We start from the raw sequence: 16,055 nt of genomic DNA on the forward strand, positions 1-16,055 counted from the left end.
CGTACTCCCTTTATTGCCTCCGATTTATGCTCATATATAATTTCACAAATATTGCATTGCACCTTAGTTTCTCCTTCTATTTTTGAAAAAAAAATCCAATGCAATACTAGTTTTTCTACGAGATATTGCAGGGGCACGACGGAAAGGACAGGGAGGGGGGAGATTAACCGATTCGGATCTAACATTAGCATTTTCGACTTCGAGTGTCTCACCAATATTTTCATCATCTTCATCTAAATTAACTGCGTCTACTTCATTCTCTTTTTCTATACCATAATTTTTCTAAGCTTCTAAATAATTCATATCGTGAGCACCTACACGTATTTCTTTCTGAAAAGGTTGACTAACCGGTACCAGAGGCACACAAGTATATCTAGTACTTGAACTACCTCTACCGGAACTACCACCAATTCATTTTTTACTACTACTACCGCTTTCGGAATAAAATATTTTGACACTTTTACCGAGGTTTCTTATTTTATTTATATTATATATTAAACTAAAAAATATTCAAAATACACCAAAATAATAAAAATAAATATTTAAAAATAAATACACTAATTAAAAATTAAAAGTAAGAGGTGAAACGACAATACCAAATTTTGAAAGTATCCAAAAGTTGTGACTTTAGAAAACTTCCACTTGTATTTGTAATTACAAAATTAAAAAATAAAATTGAGCACTTTAGGAGATAATTAGAATATTTGAGAGAGATTGAAAAAATGAGAGAACTTGTTTGTGTGAAAAATTATTTGAAATTGTAGGGTATTTATAGAAAAATTTTTGAATAATTTTTTTTTAAATAATTGAAATTTGGCCAAATGGTCGTTGGACCCCAAATGGCATTGTCGCCATTGGGCCAATGGTTTATTTGACCATTAGAAGCTGTCAACCCAACAAGTCCAAATACAAAAAAAATTAATAAAATCGAGCTGCTCCGGGTAACCGGTGGGCCTGGTCCGATTTTATTACTGGGACGATCCACTGGTCTTGTCAATTGAAATGGCCCAGTCCGGGACTAGCGGCCCATCGGGTTGGGGGCCCTTAATGGGTCAAAATGGGCCAGCTCGGGCTAATTGATAGGTTTAAGTCCAACACAATAATTTCACACCTTTGCTTTTTCAATTTCAATAAACATTCCTCATAACACCATAATTTCATATATTATGCATAAACAAAAGTAAAATCTAATCTATCATGCAGAAATAAAAGGATACGTGCAGCTTTCGTGACATGACGAGTTGCTTTCCATCTTTTGTGGCAAGACACCCCTCCAACTATCATTTATGTTTCTACTTAGAAGATTTGAATCTCCGTCCCAACTTTCGCCCACTATGCATTGAGCGACAGAGGGACAAAAGATTCAAATCTTCCAAGATTAAATGTGATAGAAATAAGGGCATAGAGATTTGGCTTCCATCTCGCCACTTTGAAGACTTGAAACTTTTACCCAATTTCACATTAAATTTCTAATTCGTCTCCCTAGGTAATGGTGGGAATAACCAACTAGTTGAACATCAGAAGTTGAGCTCCTTGGACTTCAAATATGGGGTTCTCATGTGCCCTTTTGGAATATCAAACTCCAAAATATGGGGATAGTGTTCCTTCTCCCCAAAATCCATCATTTTCTTGGGTAAGTGGACTCTCATCACACCCACAAGGAATAATGTTGAAAAATAGTTCGAATTAGGTCTATCCCTTAATTCAGGAATCGCATCCCTATTAGCATCCTTACCCCAAAATGGACTAGAGTCTTCACAAGAGATTAATTTGGGTACTTCATTTGACTCTAGTACCATTTCCTCGATTTTGGCATCTTCAACTATGTTAGGTTCTGTTGGTTGAGAAATCACCAAGGACTCTTCACTACCAAGCTCATCATTTGCCACATACCTTGGTCTTTCTTCTTAATCCCCCTCATGTTGAAAAGTGGGCAAGATAATGATATATGAAGGTTTGTTTCCCAGCTCATTTCCTCTATCTTGATAGTCTCCCTTCTAAATGCCTCATTGGATTGATACAAGGCACGCATGTCCTCCTCCAATGTAGTTTCCCAATCCAAAAAAGTTTGAAGAATTCTTCAAAACTATTGCACCTGGCATGTTGATTTTCCTTTATTTTATCATAGGACCTATCAAACTCATAAGATGAACTAGAATTTGGGATAGCATAACAAGGGGAGAGAACATTCGGACAATCACTACAATATCCATCTCAGCCTCCACATAAAGAACAATCATACTCCCAATAGGATCGAGATGGTGTCTCCATATCTCTACGGGGGGCATATCTACAATCTTGCCAAAAGTGAAGTCTGTCACAGTATGGACATGGATCATCAATATAGTATTTTCAACTACCAAAATCATATATGTCCCAAGATGCCATAGTGACAAGCAAAAAATAAAAATCTACCTAACACAAAATACAAAAGAAAATCACAAACAAATACTTACAAGTTTGAATCCAAGCAAGTAAGCTAAAATTTCAAACTAACTCAATACGCCAAATTATTCCCCGGCAACGGCACAATTTTTTGATAGTGCTCAACTTGCACGTCAATTTAAGTGCAAGCCTGTCGCTGTCAATATAATTATCGAATATTGAGTTGGGGTCGAATTCACGAGGAACAATGTGAATGGCGATTTAGAAAGTTTGAAATTAAAGTTACTTGTTAAGTTCAAACCTAAAGTACAAGTATTTTGAGGGATTTGAACTTTTTCAAGGGTATGATTATTTTTAGACGTCTAAAAGACTAACTCGGGGCTACGAATTATTAGAGTGTAATCAATTAGAAATAGATCTTGTGATTATTCTTTTTTAGGGGCAAAGTATGCATGGGAGAATAATAATTCAGTGCAAATTCTAGTCGTTAGTGATATAGTAGGGTAGGTTGTAAGTCTTGGAGGCTAGTTTGTCAACAAAGCCTCAAAGATGTCACTCATTGACCCTTTCGAGTACCTAACAAGTGTTTCAATTAAAACCACCCAACACCTCTATTGGGTATCCCTATTTCTAGGATGATACTCAAGGTATAGTTGACCTCATAATCACCCTTATTTCTAAGATAATGAAAATTAGCAACTATGCCCATAACTTGTCTATTATTGTCTTGGTTCCCACAACCCTCTTTCAAGGATGTTATAGGTTCCAAAAATTCACCCAAACCCCTCTTTCAATGATGGTTTGAGCATCAAGAGCTTAGGATTTTCACCCACAAATCCAAACCAAATTAATCAAGCAATAGTAGAATCCATCTCCATCAAACTAGCACATACATAAATGAATCATAACCCATACATAATTGCACCCTATTCTAACGTAATTTCAAGAGGAAGAACTTGATACACATAATATTAATAATCAAGATATACCCAAAAATATCCATCAATTTGATTTATTGACAGATAAAGAGAATGCAAACTGCAAGCTTTAGCATTCAAGAAATCTTTAATGGAAATTGTCAATCCTGCACTTGAAAGCTACTCTAACGTATTCTTCACATAAAAAATATTACAATAGTTGTCTTCTAAAAATTAGAAACTAAATGGTGGAAAAAATTTAGAAAAGTTTGATCTCCTCTATGGGATAGGGTTTGAGCCTCTTAAGGGAATTTGGGATTCAACTGTGTGCATTTACACCTTTGCTCTTGGGCTATTTTTTTGCTAGACTGTGATTGTGGGAGTTTGTCTGCATTCACGGCTACCATGACCGTGGTCAGAGCCATGTGATCACGGTATATTGACCTTCTTAACTAACCGTAATCGCGGTAACTGAGGCTATGTTCTGCTCCAGGTCTTCAAACTGCACTTTTTTCCTTCTTTTGATCTTTTTCAGCTCACATCCATATATTTTCATCTCATTACCTATGTGTCTGGAAAAAGTGGATATTAGTGTATTTAATCATAAATATGTCTCACTCATTCAAAACATGGTAATGTGCACTAATGTTAAGTTCAAGTGAGTGGTAAATTCAGCACTCATGATAATGCAAATTGAACCACCGATCAAATGAAGTAAAATTCATGACCGGATATGTATTTACTCTAGGTGGAAAGTCAATCTCCTTAAAATCATCTGAACAGATATGTATTGCCTTCTCTATAATAAAAGATGAATGTATCGCATTAGATAAAGACGATAAAGAAGCTGAATGTCATGATCCGATTTATGAGTCATGATGACACCTATTTTATACCGCCAGTAGGTACGCTAAACCGTAATCCAGAGCAAAACACAATGAATTAAATTGGTAGAAAATGCCCATAAGGCAAAAAATAACAAGTAAACTTGTAAATAAACAGGGTGTTAGGAATAGATAAAAGATAGTCCATACATAGATACCATCCTATGAACTGGTAGAGCCAGTACAAGAGCAACTATAAATACAACTCAAGTATCTAAAATAGCCAATACTCTCTTGAACTAAAGACTAGACATAAGTAAGATAAAAGGAAATGGGCGACTCTGACTTCAGGAGCTTACCCTATCTCCAACAATCAACACAGCACAAACATTGATCAAAGATGGTAACTAGTACTCAGATCTGCACCAAAAAGGTACAGAAGTATAGTATGAGTATCAAAATCATGGATACTCAATAGGTATCATCAGCCGACTAAGCTAAATCATGATATAAGTTTGATAAAATGCAAGATAATGTAACTAATTCATGATAAAGAGGCGAACCTGATAACCACTCCAACATCACTGCACATAGATAAGTAAGTACACCAGAATAGTAACATAACATAAGATAAAACATCAACACATGCAACCATAACTAAAAAATTGGCCCCCATAAAATAATTAGTGCAGAAAAGTAAATAACCCATCACAATCCCCCATAAGAATGGAAGGTTCTAAGAAGATAGTATAACCCACCATCGTCATTTATCAACTCTCCTGATGCAACTAGAATCCTTTCATGCCATTTCATACCATATCCATCGTTTACCCATTAGCCATCATTATCAGCTAACTATCAATTATCAACTAATCAATATTTATCAACAAGTAATTATTTATCAATTAATCACCACTTATCAATTAATCATGGTATCACCAAAATTCATTCATATCATGCCACTTTATAACTATTTCCTTATTTTCAGACATAGTTAGAATCACTATTGTCAATCTTACCCCGATATCATCACATCATAATAAGTATATCATCATGGTATAATGTGTATATCTAGACTTTAATAGGTAAGTATAATCAATATTATCATCATAAACAATCATCATCGATATCATTCTCCATATCATCACTAATATCATTAATATCACCATCAATATCGTAGCCATCCTCTAGACTTACGCCGAATATAAATAGTTGATATCATCATTATTTTTGTAAATTGAACAGGTATATGCATAGTTCATAGCGTAGTCAATATCTGAACTTATATTGGTAACCATATCATCAATACCATGGCCAGTAGCATAATCATTAGAGTATTAAATAGCATAACCGCTAGCATAGATATTTAGAATGATTACTAATCATAATACGAGCATGATCTCTAGCATAATCAATAGCATAATAGCCGATATAGTAAATAAGCATGATCTTTAGCATAATCAATAGCATATTTTCTAATATAATCAATAATCATAGCTTTAAGTATAATCAATAGCATAATCGCTAATATAGTCAATAAGTATGATCCTTAGCATAATCAACAACATATTCACTAATCAACATGCATAGTCTTAAGTATAAGCAATAGAATAATTTCTAATATAGCCAATAAGCATGATCTTTAGCAAAATCAATAACATAATTGCTAATATAATCAATAAGCATAGTCTTAAGTAAATCAATAACATAATCGCTAATATAGCCAATAAGCATGATCTTTATCATACTCGCTAATATAGATAATAAGCATGATCTTTAGCATAATCAATGGCTTAATCGCTAATATAATCAATAAGCATAGCCTTAAGTATAATCAATAGGGTAATCACTATTATAGCCAATAGCATAGTCAATGGCATATCCAATGACCCAATCAATAGCCTAGTCAATGGCTTAATCAATATCATAATCAAGGGATTATCCAATAGCATAATCAATGTAAAAACCTAAAAATTTGATGAAATATGTGGAATTTATGATTTTTTGTGATTTGATGTCACGACCCGGGCTATCACCTAGTCGTAACAATAGTGCTTACGATCATAAGTGACCATAAGATAACCCATGAGCTGATACCTACTGAGAGCACTAAGTAAAGTAGTAATATAATACATGAGTAGAAGATACCCTGATAAGGTACTGTAAAATTGAATACTGGAATACGTATCAAAATATATCTGAAATATCTGATAAAATACTAAAAACTAAATTATCTATCTGAAATAACTGGTAGTACTGAAATAACTGACTGATTGTCTGAAAGACTCTAAACATTATGAGGAGTTGATGGAACAAACCCCCAACTAACTCTGACTGACTGAACATAAAAAAATACTAAATAACTATAATAAACATATCATGTCCTCGATGGACAAGGACTCACCACTACTGCTACTGAGTAATGCTGAACTAACTAAGAATGGTCGAGAAACTGAGCATTCAAACCTATGTTATAAAACAACATAGAGCAAAGAAAAGTATGCGGTCAGTACTTTGAATATACTGGTATATAAAATAGGGACTGGCTAAAATACATAAGATAACTGAGCATAAATGCATGAACATGTATTATCCGAGAATGCAAGACCAAACATAAACATGTACTGAAATAATTTGTATAACTGAAAGACTGATATCTGAATAACTAAATAAATGTATACTTGGTCATGCAAACCTGAACTGACATACTTTGAATACTAAAATGATACTGTGGGAGGTATCATGTAATCGACATGCCCCAATCTGAGATAATCAGGGTCCAACTTGTAACCCCAGTTGGAAGGGTGTTAGTACCGTGCCACGGGTACTAACATTGATTGTGTGGATCCCCTAATCTGTTGTCCCAAAAGACCAGGGTGTCAAGCCTGAGTTGATGGGTGACCTTTGAGAGAAATTCAAGCCTAAACTGATAGGTGACCCCTTATATCCTACACTGGTGTAATACCCCAAACTTTCTTTAAGTCAAATCTAGTCTTCAAAAAAGTTAGTGATAACTTCCTAAATAATTAATATTTAAATCAGATAGAATTTCCCCAATTTCAACTTTTAATCATTTGGAAAATTGAATTAGCTTTTCAACGATATCAATTTTATCTAAATCCAATATTGGAGTAAAAAGTTATGGATGTTTTACTGAGAATTGTCAGAACTGCCCAAGTACGATGGGCAGGTTGATGGATCGTCGATCTAGCGACGAACCATCGCCCAAACTGTCACAGGCGAGGCAGTAAGTCAATCTTCTGGCAAAGGTACGACAGACAGGTTGATGGACCGTCAAGGTTGCAATGGACCGTCACCCAATCCGTCGCTACTAAGGCAGTGAGTCCCTATTCTGGTCCACATGAGACGGTCAGAACGACGGACCATCGAGCCAGCGAAGGACCGTCGCAGATCTCGTTCAGTGATTTTTAAGCCATTTTAAAAGGGTATTTGGGTCTTTTTCCACCTGTTTTAACCACTAATTATACCAGACCATAGCTCATAACTTCATTATTCATTCACAACACCAAATAAGGATTTCTCTCAAAGATCAATCCCCAAGAACAAGAAACCCTAGGTGCTTAATCCCAAGTCAAGAACTCAAGCTTTCTTCCACCAATCTTCAAGAAATGATCCACCCAGGTATGTCAAGTGTTCATTCATGGATTCTTTTTGTCCATGAAGCCCAAGAATCCAATTTTAAATTATAATTATGATGTTTATGTTGTGGATTGATTACGATCATGTTGTGTTATATATGATACCCAAGTTGGAATCGTTAAATGTGTTTTCATTAATTTATGCTAGTATGTGAACTGAAATATACTAAATTGTGTTGATTTATGCAACCATGATGAATTAATTTAATGTCCAAGCCTAAGCTTATAGTTATGCATGCAAGGTGTTTGATAAAATGCCTAAGATAATAGGAAACATGCCTTATGACTCAATTGTGTCCAAAATGATGAACCTATGTTTTACCCTTAAGTTCAAATAACTCCCATGTTATTGTTCTGCATTGTGATGGATTGGTGTAATGCTCATGATATTAGGCTTATGAAATTATGACATGTTTGCATGCACTTCTATTCATGTGTAAGCTTATGGCATGCAAATACTTCATGAATATCCCCGATGATTATACTATGAATTGTTGACTATTGTCATGTTTCAAGAAGTGTCAAATCTTGTCAGTTTCATGCTATTAAGTCCTGGGGGTACTTGTACCCGAAGATTTTAGTTGTGTGCCTAGAGCCAATGTCATGTTTTAAAGATACTCTTAGTCAAGCCATGTGCAGTAGAATTCAGTCAATCTCATAACTCAAGAAAACTCAGTAATCTCATTCAGTTATCAGATCTCAGTGATACTCTATCAGTTAATGAAACTCAGTAAACTCAGTCCATCCAGTTCAGTATAATTAATTCAGTGTCTAATCAGATGGGAGTAGGATTCAGCACCGAGTGAGCCCAAGGATGGGAACTCACCTGCGAGTAGAGGGTGTGATTCTTAGAATCAATCCTTGCGCTCTAGAGCTACGTAGACAATGTAGGTTAAGACATCTAACCTATTAGATGAGGGTTGATGTGGTGGCTTAACCTGTTAGATGAGGGTCCCACCGTTCTCCTTAGAGTACCTGTTAGATGAGGGATCACTCACATCTTGTCTTTATTAGTGGCGCGGTATTGACACCCTTCCAATTCGAATTATAGATTGGACCCCAACTCAGCTATATTGCTTTATTTGGGGCACGTCGGTTAGATGACAACTTCCTACGGTTACAGTTTCAGTCTCAGTCTCAGTAATAGAACTCAGATAGTTCTACAGAATTTAGAACTGTTAGATACAGTCACTCAAAATAGTATGAAACTCAACTAGTTCCATCAGAACCTAGACTGTTAGATATAGTCGCTCAGTATCATTTTATCAGTACTCATGTTGTTAGTATTCAGACTCAGTAGTCAGTATTATCACGAATTCAGTTACAGTCATTTATTCATATATGTATTCTCACGTTCATGTTATACAGTTGATTAGCATAGTTCGTACAAATAAACCTTTGCATTTAGCCTACCTCACTTGCATACCAGTATATTCAATCGTACTGACTCATTTGTGCTATCGTGTTTTACACCATAGGTTCAGAAGTACGAGCTCCAGAGCATCAGTAGCATTCCAGTCTCGGCAGTCAGAGTTAGCAGTGAATCCTCATCCTTTGAGGACATGATCATTTCTTTATTATTTCATTACTTAGTTTATTTCAGTAGTTGGAGTTAGTTGGGGACATGTCCCATCAACTCCTTATTCAGACAGATCAATTTTAGAGGCTTTCAGACTATAATATGTTTAGACAGTTTATTTTAGTTCATGTTGTGGTACTGATATACCGTATTCTCAGATAGTATGTTTTACCTGTTTTGAACCTTATGTCATATTTTAGTCTATTATTTCTGCATTTTACATGATTTCATACAGTATACAAGTACAGATATCAGTCATGGGTTAGCTTGTGGTCCTTCGGGGTCATGAGCATCGTGTGGCATTTCGGGTACCAAACTCGGGGCATTACAACTGGCTACGTAGTTCTAGAATACAGGGACTGCTACTAATGACTCTAGCTAAACTGATAGGAACCGCCATTCCTACATTCTCGGTGCTAAGTCCTACTCCTAACTGAACTGACACTTGTACTGAACGAACTGAATTCATTGAACATAGCAACTAATATTTCTCATCATGATCATAACAATGGAGTAAATGGTAATATTCATGGTTTAACTTAAATCATTACCTGAAAGATCTGAAATCATGTAAAACAGGTAGGTATTGAGTGTTCATAACCCGCCAGCACTAAATGATCATAAAACACAATCTTAAGGCTTAACACTGTAGTATGAAATCATGGTTCAATAACTCAAAATATAGTCATTCCATCAAATATATGAGAGTCATAAACTTGAACATAAAAATGTATTAAGTGTGAGGAAAACAACATAATTACATGGCTAAATTTACAATTCGATATTTTAACATGAAGTTCACTTGGATATTGACATGTGAAATTAGAACTTGAAGCATGAGATAACTTGACTTTTCATAGAACCATATATGGTCGTGAATTAAGCTCAATTACTAAGACATGAAATTAATCCATCTTGAACATACAAAACTCCACAATAAGAGAAAATCCATACTTTAGTTGAAAAGAAGATTTTTGGACTCCATCGGTGAAAGGGACCCACGTATGAACATCCCACATACCTTAATAGTTATAATCCTGAAGATTGCTTGAATTGAGAAGCTTGAACCCTTGATTTCTTGAGAATGAAGATTGGGTTTGTTCTTGGGGAAGGAAGAGGGTTTCTTAAGAGCAATTTAGGGCGAAAGGGGTAAATAATGCCTTTTTGGAAGTTCCAAATCGTGTTAAGGATGAACTAGGATGAGGGAAATAACTCAAATGCCCCCTTGAGCACATAAACCATAACATTGTGCAGGACATAGCCGCGTGTTGTGCCTTTCTCTCTGTGGGAGAGTGCAACATGCCATGCAGTTTACTCTGAGGGAGAAAGCCACGCATCGCAGAGCACCTCCCTATGGGAGAGAGCGATGTGTCGCGGCCTTATCATGTTGCTTCACTATTTTGGATATCCAAACAAGTCCCGATCCTCGTTCAAAAAACTCAAAACTCACCCGAGATATACTTATAACCTCCCTAACCATTAATAAACTTAAAAACCAATATTTCGGGGTTGGGAAAGCCAAATTAAAAATTTGTAATGTTTAGGGGTTTTGAAAATGACTAAGTCCTTAACACTAAGTAAAAATTTCAAGCCTTAAGCATGTAAGTAAGAGTTGAATTGTGCTTAGAACATTATGGGGTATTACAATATCTCCCCCTTGGGGACATTCATCCTCGAATGAGATGGGTTAGACTGAGAATACTAAGGTAACTAAGATCATATACTGAACATGCATAATTAGGAACATGATTACATAACTGAGTCTGAAGCATGATGTATCAACTAACTGATTTTGTGAAGGCATGCAATAACATGAGAAGGGTTACATAGCTGAAATTGAGGACGAAAAGAGTCAATCCAAGAAAAATTATTACCTCGAGCTGAATCTGAGTTTACGGAGAAAAGATGAGGGTACTTGGCCCACATATCTACTTCTGTTTCCCAAGTAGCTCCCTCAAAGGAATGATTTCCACAAAGAACTTTAACCAAGGGAACCTCTTTATTCCTTAGCCTATGAATCTGACAGTAAAGGATCTCAACTGGGACTTCATCGTAAGAAAGGCTATCCTGAATGCCCATACTTTCTAAAGAAACAACAATAGTTGAATCACCAATACATTTCTTGAACAAATAAACATGGAACACTGGACGCACTGATGCAAATCTGCAAGTAACTCAAGATCATAGGCTACCTTTCCAAAATGATTCAAGATTTTGTACGGGATAACATAGTGGGGACTGAGTTTCCCCTTCTTGCAAAATCTCTTCACTTTCTTCATAGGCAAAATTTTCAAATAGACTAAATCACCAACTTCAAACTCAAGATCTCTTTTCCTCACATTTGCATAAGATTTTTGATAGTTTTGGGTTATCTTCAACCATTCTCGAATCAACTTAACTTTCTCCATAGCCTCAAATACTAAATCTGGCCCTATCAAGGCAGCCTCACCTGCTTCAAACCATCCAATAGGAGATCTTCATCTCCTTCCATAGAGAGCCTCAAACAGAGCCATCTAGATACTATAGTGATAACTATTTTTGTGGGCAAACTCAATCAAAGGCAAGTGGTCATCCCAACTACCTTTAAAGTCAATAACGCAGGCCCTCAACATGTCTTCTAAAGTCTAAATGGTCCTCTCTACCTAACCATCTGTCTGAGGATGAATAGTTGTACTGAGATGAGCTTGGGTACCAAAACCCTTCTGAAAGCCTTCCAAAAGTGAGAGGTAAACTGAGCTCCTCTATCTAAAATGACAGACAACAGAATCCCATGCAACTTAACCAAACCTTAAGATAAAACCTAGCATAACCCTCAACTAAGTACGAAGTATGAACTGGCAAAAAATATAAGCTGATTTGGTCATTCTATCAATAATAACCCAAATCGAATCATGTTGATGATGTGTACGAGGCAATACTGTCACAAAATCTAAGTTCACCACTTCACACTTCCAAGTAGGAATGCTAAACTCCTGCAATGTACCACTAGGCCTTTGGTGCTCAACTTTAACCTACTGATAATTTGGACACTTAGCCACACACTCTACAATATCCTTCTTCATACCACTCCACCAGTAGATTTCCAGTAAATCATGGTACATCTTAGTGGCTCCTAGGTTAATAGAATACTACGCACCATGCGCTTCTACAAGTATTCGCTATCTCAACCCATCAATACACGGAACACATAATCTACCTTGGCAAGGAAGCACACCATCTCCATCTTAGAAAAAGACCTCCACCTTTTAATCTCTAACTTCCTCCTTCAACTTAGCCAAACTAGGGTCTCTGTCTTGCCTTTCTTTCACCTCAGCAATCAAGTAAGATTTTAAACTATTCTAAACACATATACTACCTTCAACTAAATAAATCGACCTAACACCTAATCTAGTAAGCCGATGAACCTCACTGTCTAACTTCTTTTTATCTCCCTCAACATGAGCAACACTACCATGGACAATCTACTAAGGGCATCTACCACTACATTGGCCTTGCCCAGATGATACAACACACTCATATCATATTCTTTTAGAAACTCAAGCCATCTTCTCTGATGAAGATTTAGATCTTTCTACGTGAATACGTACTGTAAACTCTTATTTTTATTAAACACATCAACATGAACCCCATAAAGATAATATCTCCAAATTTTCACAGGATAAACAACAGCTGCCAACTCAAGATCATAGGTAGGATAATTTTTTTATAGGGTTTAAGCTGTCTAGAAATGTAGGCTATGACCTTGCCTCTCGGCATCAAAACACAACCAAGACAAACTCTGGAAGAATCACAGTAAATCCCAAATCCATCTGAACCATTTGGCAAAGTTAGGACTGGGTCAAAAGTGAGTTGAGTTTTCAAATCTTGAAAACTTTTCTCGCCAGAATCTGACCACTGAAATTTGTCCTTCTTCTGAGTTAATCGAGACATGGAGGACGAAATAGAAGAAAACCCTTCAACAAACCACCTAAAATAACCAGCCAAACCTAAGAAACTCCTAATATCAGAGGGAGAGATGGGTTAAGGCCAGTTTCTCACTGCTTTGGTCTTTTGAGGGTCAACTCGAATGCCATCACCAAAAATAATATGGCCAAGGAAATCTACCGATCTTAGCTAAAATTTGCACTTGCTAAAATTTGGTAAAAAATATATGAGCTCTAAGGGTATGTAATACAATTTTCAGATGGTTTGCATGATTATTCTCACTATGGGAATAGACAAGGATGTCATCAATGAAGACTATGATAAACATGTCCAAGTACTACTTGAACACCCTATTCATCCAGTCCATGAAAACTGCAGGAAAATTCATTAGTCTGAAGGACATAACTAGAAATTCGAAGTGACCATACCGGGTTCTGAAGGCTATCTTCGGAATGTCACATTCTCTGACTTTGAGTTGATAATAGTCAGATCTGAGGTCTATCTTAGAGAAATAACTGGCACCCTAAATTTGGTCACACAAATCATCAATTCTGGGGAGTAGATACTTATTCTTGATTATGACTTTGTTCAACTAACGGTAATCAATGCACATTCTTAGAGAACCCTCTTTCCTACGTATGAATAAGACTAGAGCACACCATGGAGAAATATTGGGCCTGATGAAACCCTTATATAAGAGGTATTTTAACTGATCCTTTAATTCTTTAAGATTAACTGAAGTCATTCTGTAGGGTAGAATAGAGATAGGTTGGGTATCTAGAAGAAGATCTATTCTAAAGTTAATTTCCCTCTCGGGAAAAACTCTGGGAAGATCTTCAGGAAACATATCAAAAAATTCCCTTACTACTGAAACTAACTCAAGACTCGAAGTCTCAAAATTTGAGTCTTTAACACGAATAAGATGGTAAACGCACCTCTTAGATATCATATTTCTTGCTTTAAAATAAGAAACAATCTAACTCTTAAGCACGAAAGTACTACCCCTCTATTCAATAAATGGTTTATTAGGAAACTAAAATTGAACGACTCTATTTCTGCAGTTAACTAAGGCATAGCATGAGTGGAGCTAATTCATTCTGAGAATGACATCAAAATTAGTCATCTCTAACGTTACAAGATCAGCTGAGGTGATTTTTTGAGATACTGTGACCAGGCAATTTCTGTATACCCACTTGGCTATAATAGATTTATCCCAGCCAATAGCTCTAAAGGAGTCCAAGACTCTACTAACATTTTGCGACTGACACCAAAGTTGACGGCTATATAAGGAATCACAAAAGAAAGTGAAGCTCCGAGGTCTAATAAAATATAAACATAAAGATAATAGACCTGTAATGTACCCATAACCATATAGGAGAACTTTTTTTATCATGTCGAGTCTGGAGTGCATACAACCTGTTCTACCACTGCTTACTGGAGGCATTGGATATGGCACTCTGCTGAGTTGAGCGACCTGTTGGAGCTGATGAAAAATTAGACTGGCCCTGTTGGCGGTCACTTCTGCCCCTCTGAGCGACCACCATACACTCCCAAACCCTGTGGCCTGGCTTGCCACAACCAAAACACACATCATTACAAGCCTTACACTTACCATGATGATTTCTACCACATTTCCTACAGAGCGTATTAATACGACCACTTTTCACACTATCCTGGGACCTAAAGCCTGGTGCTCTATCCTAATTGTCTTGCCTGAACTTAGGCACTGGTGCACTAGATGAAGAAGGAGTTGGGGTTGAAAATTTTTAATAGAATTAAGAATGGTTACCACCTTCTGACCTTGCCTGAGAAAAGTTAAAACTACTTGTTCTGCACCTCTTATTCTCTCTCTTTCTCCTCCTTGATTTGTTGAGCATGAACCATGAGTCTAGATAGGTCCATATCCTTAATTAACATGGCGGTCCTACACTCCTTAACTACACTATTAACTATACTAGATATAAACTTACTCATTCTAAACCTATTATCCACCACCATAGTAGGATCATACCTCACCAACTGAGTAAACTTGAGCGAGTACTCCTTCACGCTTATATTACCCTACTTCAAATTGATGAACTCCTGAACCTTAGCTTTTCTCAACTCTAGGGGAAAGAACCTTCCTAAGAAAGTTATGGCAAACTCCTCCCACTCAACAGGCCCTGTATCAACACCTCGGTCCTTCTTCCACTGCTTAAACTAGGTATAAGCTACATCTCATAATTGATATGCAACAAACTCTAGAGGAGAAAGCAACGTACTGCACATCTTACACTAGGGGAGAAAGCCACGCATCATAGAGCACCTCTCCATAGAAGAGAGCAATGTGTCACGACTTTATAATGTTGCTTCACCATTTTGGCTATCCAAACACGTCTTAATCCTCGTTCGAAAAACCCAAAAATCACCCAAGACATACTTTTAACTTTCCTAACTATTAATCACCTTAAAAACCAATATTTATAGCTCAGGAAATCCAAACTAAGAATTCATAAAGTTCAGGAGTTTTGAAAATGAATAAGTCCGCAACAGTTAGTGAAATTGTCAAGCCTTGAACCCCTTATGCATGCAACTAAGAGCTGAATTGAGCTTAGAATATACGGGGTATTACATTTAATTATTTTACCCCTCTCTGTAGTTGCATTATAATATTTTTGGGGTGTGGAGGTGATTATCATGGTTCTCGATATATTTTAATATCATTTATGCGATATTATGATTTTTGATGGCTTTGAAAGCCTTATTTTTGACTTACATGGATATCTTT

This window comes from Capsicum annuum, chromosome 8, assembly GCF_002878395.1.
Source record: "Capsicum annuum cultivar UCD-10X-F1 chromosome 8, UCD10Xv1.1, whole genome shotgun sequence".
Classification (NCBI taxonomy): domain Eukaryota; kingdom Viridiplantae; phylum Streptophyta; class Magnoliopsida; order Solanales; family Solanaceae; genus Capsicum; species Capsicum annuum.